The sequence below is a fragment of the Prionailurus viverrinus genome, chromosome A3, assembly GCF_022837055.1.
Source record: "Prionailurus viverrinus isolate Anna chromosome A3, UM_Priviv_1.0, whole genome shotgun sequence".
In the NCBI taxonomy this organism is placed as follows: domain Eukaryota; kingdom Metazoa; phylum Chordata; class Mammalia; order Carnivora; family Felidae; genus Prionailurus; species Prionailurus viverrinus.
The window spans coordinates 4,538,960-4,544,959 of record NC_062563.1 but is presented as its reverse complement, the minus strand read 5'-3'; the positions used below and the strand labels follow the sequence as shown (position 1 = coordinate 4,544,959).

At 59.4% G+C, this 6,000-nt stretch overlaps 1 long non-coding RNA gene across 3 annotated transcripts in view; it reads right to left on the bottom strand.

Moving 5' to 3' along the window:
* Nucleotides 1-700: 700 nt before the first annotated feature.
* LOC125161531 (uncharacterized) overlaps nucleotides 701-6,000 on the bottom strand; it is a 31,291-nt gene continuing 25,991 nt past the window's right edge. For 2 of the 3 annotated variants that reach the window (XR_007150659.1, XR_007150656.1), the window contains 2 exons: nucleotides 2,806-2,973; nucleotides 2,470-2,636 (listed from right to left, as the gene is read on the bottom strand). This is a non-coding gene — a long non-coding RNA (uncharacterized LOC125161531). Of the gene's footprint in view, nucleotides 2,239-2,469; nucleotides 2,637-2,805; nucleotides 2,974-6,000 lie in introns of those variants that run through there. The other variant, XR_007150657.1, reaches the window with a different exon arrangement.

Below are 6,000 nucleotides of genomic sequence, written 5' to 3'. Positions count from 1 at the left end.
CTCCCAGCACGCTCTGGGCCACCTCTCACTCCCATGCCTGTCCCACGCCCAGAGTGTCCCCTCAACTGTCAGGAAGCCACTCTGCACTCGGGATCTTCTTCAGTTGCCTTCTTCATCTTTCTGCTCTGTCCATCCATCCGTCCAGCCAGCAATTATATCACCTAAATGCCTGCTCTGTTCCAAGTATGTGAGAAAGACAGGCCCTGCCCGTTGGGGTTCGGCCGGCCGGGGAAGCCAGGCGTTAGGAGGATAAGTTTTAAGTTCCACATTCTGGCAAATGCCATGGAGGCAAAGAGCAAACTGTAATGGGAGAAGATGCGGGGGGGGGGGGGGGGGGGGAACCTGGTTTGGCCTGGGTGGAGGCAGGGCATCGTGCTTCCCAAGAAGCCCCCCAGCAGCAACCAAGGGAAACTGAGGAAGGCAGGTGAGCCACAGCCCCGCGCCTGCCTCTAGGACACCAGCAGGTGCAGAGCAGAGCTCTGTGGAGAACGGACACAGAGAAGGATGTTCATCCTACTCATTCTCAAACATCTACTTTTTTGATAATTTTTTTAAAAATGTTTATTTATTTTTGAGACAGAGAGAGACGGAGCATCGGCAGGGCAGGGACAGAGACAGAGAGGGAGGGAGAGAATCCCAAGCAGGCTCTGTGCTGTCAGCGCTGAGCCCAAAGCGGGGTCTGATCTCACAAACTGAGATCATGACCTGAGCCGAAGTTGGACACTTAACCGACTGGGCCCCCCGGGCGCCCTTCAGTTTCACACGTTGATTAGGCACCTACTGCATACCACGGGAGGAGACCAAGCTGGAGAACGTAATAATCCTCAGGGCAGCTACAGCCCTCATCCTGCAAGCTCACAGACTCTATGAGGTGGGAGCATACACATTACTGGCAAAGGGACAGAGACGACAGGGGCTGTGATGCCAGTGACAGCTGGATGGCAGGGGGTGCTCCCTGCAGGCGGGAAGCCAGGGTGAGAGGGAGGCAGAACCCAAGGAGAGGAGGAGCAGGCCCAGGTCCGGGTCTTCAGGCAGCTGGGGCCAAACGGCATGTGGGGCATGTGGGGGAAACGCAGGTGGTCAAGGCCAAGCTCAGAGCGGGGTTGTATTCCAAGTAGCCACCGGAGGCTTGGAGCAGAACAACAACATGGTCAGTGGCCTCTGGCCACCACGTGGGGGACCCGCCGGTGGAGTTGGGCCTCTGTGTGGGGGGGGAGGGGGGACAGGCAGACGGCGTGGCCTTTCCCTTGTGTGGCTCCCCGTGTCTCGCCTCCTGACCGCACAGCCCGTGGGTGCAGCACTCCTCCGAGCCTTTCAGGAAAGCCTCCACCCAACCCTCTGAATTGAGCACAACAGGATTGGGGGGGGCCCTCCGGAAGGACCCGCATCATCACCTCCCACCCAGGGCTGTGCCTCACACACCCTTCCCTGACTTCATGACGTGGCCCCGGGGGCTCCTGCCGCCCCTCCTCCCGACCCTGCCCCACGTTGGAACCTAGGGTGCTCCCAGATGGACAAAGATGTCACAGGACTCCGGCGGCCCCTCTCTGCACCCCAAGGGCTTATGCGACCCATAAGCCAAAGACCCGCGTGACATCTTTCCTCATGGACCCCATTCAAACACGCACACAGGGACCTGCCTTCCAGCCGGCTTCCCTTCCCGGTTCAAAGGCAGCGCTGTTTACTTTGAAGAAACGGCCTTCGAACATGGGTTTGCCGGGGCCTTGGTGGCAGGCTCCGAGCACCACGGAAAAGAACTTCATCACAGCTCTGTCGTGGCCTCACGCGCTGACAGCCGGCCTCAACATTTCATCTTCTGAAGGCTTCTCCCAGAAGGTTCTGTCGCTACCTTGGTTTGAGTGGCAGCCACGCGCCATGGTGCTGTTGTGCATGGGGCCCCAGGAGAAGAGTCTGTGAATGATTGCCTAACTCGAGTGCTACGATGATGGGGGGCCCCCCGCCCAGTTCTGAACAAAAGCTGCAAATCAGAAAGGGGCTGTCAGCTGGCTCCTGAGCCGAGCACGAGGCTGGTCCTTCTCAGCCATGGGAGACCGCGGGAGCGCCGCCTGCCTTCTGCCCTCGGCCTGCACCCTCTCGTGTCCTCCTCTGGGGCCGACAGCCTCCGGAGGTTCTGGCCCAACGGCGCTGGCGGATGAGAAACACCAGCGGGAGTGGACGTGTCGCCTGGAATGTTCGTCGTGGCGCAGAGCAGACAGAAAATTCTGAATGTGGCCAGAGCTGGAAGAGGACATCCCCGCGTGGCCAGGACAGGGGCCCTGTCAGGGGCTTGGGGCTCCCGAGTTCTCCTCCCGGGGGTGGGGGGGGGGAATTGGGGGAGGGCAGAAGACTACAAACCTAACCGCCTGGCGCCTCAGACGAGCAGGGAGTGGGCAGCAAGCCCGTGACTACCTCAACCAAGGTCACTGCATTCCACATTTATTATGCAGCAGTACAAAGTGTTTGCTCTATACGTGTTCCGTTATTTTTTTTTTAACAACAGATGGTCTGGAGGTTCCCACTTTCACCTGATACAGCTCGGCGGTAACCCGGCAGGGTAAAAGTCCTCTCAGCTCAGGTGCTGTTGGGCGGGGGGGGCGGTGCGGGGAGCCGCCACCGTGAATTAATCTTCAAGAAGCCTGGGGGTGAACCCAAAGTAAGCTCGGGCAAGGTGTTTGGGAGGGGCCCCCTTGCTGGGCCGTTCCTCAAAGCTAAATAGGACTCAATTCCCAAGTGACATCTGCAGACAATGAGGCACAGAAACCCTTCCGAACAACGGTTCTGGTAAGAGGCGAAGGCTGATCTCACCTCGTTTGTACAGACCCGTGTCTCTTAGCAAAACCTCGCTTCAGAGCAAAGGTTAAACTCCCATCGAGAAGAGGCTGAAGCTTCAAGGAGCATCGACACACAGTGCTGCCAGAGCTTTAGCGGGGACACGGCTGCTGGAGGCTCCGAGGACACCCGAGAACAAAGAGGCTGGGGACGGAAAGGATGAGAAGAGGGGGAAGGAAGGGTTAACAGGACGAACAAACCAGACACACACACACACGTGCACACACACGACGACACCCCACGGCCACACTCGGGTGGCTCTTCAGCTTGATGTCTCTCTTCCAAAGAACAGCCATCAGCGCAACCTCTATTGAGGGGCCATCTTCGGACTGTTGTCTGTTGTGGACTTGAGAGAAGCAGTAATGGTTCTGGAAGTGTGGCCCCTCTTCTGATGAGAGAGACCCGGCGCTTAATGAGATCGCCTGGGAGTCACGATCTCCAAGGCCTTCTGGTGGGACCTTGGGCCAATCGCCGGCTCAGAGTTGACTTCAGAGCCTTGGTCGGTAAGAGCAGACCACAAGAAGTCAAGCTCACGGAAGCCTTTAGGAAGGAGACAGAACCACGGCGGTCCCGATGACGCCGCAGAGCAGGGACAGAGGCTGGGGAACAGAGGGAATGAGGCGGTTGGACCTGGGGCCTCATGCACCGCGAAATGACTGTGCTGGTGGAAACCCATCATCTCCGGACCCAACTGTCATTCCGGAAAGCCACGCAGGTGCCATCACTTACCCGAGACCACACGGCCAGGTCCAGAGCAGGTCCTGGAAGCGTCCAGGGCCAAGGGGACCACAGGAACCCCTACCCAGGGATTCTCCTGAGAAAGGGGCATCGAAAGCCCCGTCAACATCACCACTGCAGCTGTGCCACCTAGTGGTGAGGGACTGGGGCACTTTGTGCCACTCCCTGAGCCCCCAGAAACGTCCCTCACCCAAAGAGAGGACAAGGGCGGGGCTGCAGGAGAACCTAGGGGTGTCCACAAGACCCCTTCACGGTGCACCCACAGGGAGCACGGGCCACCCACACACCCAATCCAGCTGCCCATTTTCATCATGGGCCTGAGGAGGGGCTTCAGGCACAGACCTCTCAAGGCTCACTGTCCGCCAGAAAGTTACAATCAGAAAACTCCTATGACACCGTATCAACAGGTCCTACTGCTCCCTTCCAGAAGTGCTGGTGAGAGGGAAGGCACTGCTGGAAATCGGGTCACCACACGCACACTGGTGTCCGTCCGGCCTGTGGCTGGTCTTCCTAACCACGACTTCCCGCCTACCACCCACACCCATCGGCTCTCCAAGGCTGCCTTGCCCTGAGGCCATGTCCGCTCCAGGCTGGAAGGAACCAGAGAGAGAGAGAGAGGCCTCAGAGGGAAAGCCTTCCCCAGATTGGGCCACCTCAGGAAGCAGGCCCAGCTAACCCAGCTCAGACCCTGGTCAAATTAGAGTGACCTTTGACCTGTGGCACATCCACAGGCCGGGGCCGCGAGCCTCCCAAATGCATCGCAAACATACTCATCATGACCACTGGCGGGTCCAGCCAGGCCTCCTCGAGACCGGCTGGTCTCCCAGCCACTCCTCTGCCTCTGCCGACCCCTCTTCCACGGGGTAGCAGAAAAAAGCATTAGAAGATGTGGATTCAGACCACGGCTTAGACTCCTCGGCATTCCACACGCCCTCACCCACCCCCGCTCGCCTCCCTCTCAACTCCTGCAGCCGGGCTGGCGTCCCTCTGTCCCTGGAGCCCATGGCCCGCTCTCCGCGACCCAGGGCCTACCCCCAACTTGCTCCAGGGAGGGCTCCTGCCTCAGCCCAAGCGTCATCCCAGACTCCTCCCTGGAGCACCCCCATATCTCCCAAGCAGCATTCAAAGGCAGTGGTTTAGAAGGTGGACTCTGGAGTTCAGACCCAGACTCTACTACTGTCCGGCTGGATGGCCTTGCACAAGTTATTTGACCTCCCTGAACCCCAGGTTCCCTGTAAAATCGCCGTGAAGATGAAATCAACGTATTTCCCAAACATCTGGGAAAGAGGAAGTCCAGCGAAGGAGCAGACAGACCAGGAGGAAGGGCTTCTCCGAGTCTGAGCCTGGCTGTGTGTACACAGGGAAGACTCCTCAGAAGAGGAGGGTCCCCCAAGCCCTCATACAGGTGGCCCCGGAGGCCCAGCTGGGTCACTGGTGCCACGGGGTCTTCCCAGGGGCCTGGACAAGGAAGAGGGAGTCTGAACCGCACAGGACAAGCAAGAGATTCTGCGCAGCAACAGGGATGAACTTGAGGGCCCCAAGACCCCCCCCCCGCCACCGAACGCCCCCTTAGCCTTCCTTCCCGGTGCTAAGAAGCCACATCCAGGTTCCAGACCCACCCTGGCCCCCTCGAGCCTTCCCAAGCCCCATCCTCATGACCGAGAGGCCCAGGGCCACAAGGGCGTTGGCATTGCGGCAGTAACTGCCCTAACCCTGTTGTGTTTCTGCTCAGGTTACTAAGGGGCCACGGGGAGAAAAGCGGGCAGCGAGCTGCCTCCGGGGGCCTGGCAGGGGCCTTCGTGAAAGCCCGCCGCCCCTTCCTTTGCTTCCCCCGTCCCAGGCCGGGCCACCCAGCGCTCTTCCATGAGCCCAGGTCTCCCAAGACCAATGTCAGGGCAAAGTCAAGGAGGCCCCAGCCAGCAAGTCAGTGGCTAATTCTGATGGTCCTCGCCCCTTCTGAGATAATAATAGCTCCACTTGACTGCAGAGACAGCAAGTGCAAATGCCTACAGAGGCCAGGCCCTGCTCAGAGGTGAGTGATGGGACCAGGTGGCGCCCGGCGTGGTCTGCAGCTCGCCGACAGGGGGCAGCCGCCCCTCGGTTACGGCTGCCGGCGGACGAGTCCTGGCCGACCCGAGGCTCCCACAGGCCGGGAGAAGTCAACTCTCCAAAAGTTTTGGTAGCATCTCCCGGTATCCAAACGTTGGCGGCTACCAGAACTCCGACGTCAAAGACAATACTCTGTGCGGTTGAAACACAACATGTCTCCGGGTGGGATGGGCCTGGAGGGCGGTTTCCAAGCCATTCCACGATGGCGGTTTTCCACAGATTCGCGTTCGCTAGTAACAACAGCGGCCACCATTTAGGGGCTTGCTCCTGAACGTCAGGTAGCTAACTCGTCCAGCTTAATCCTCCAGGAGCCCTGGTCCCTTC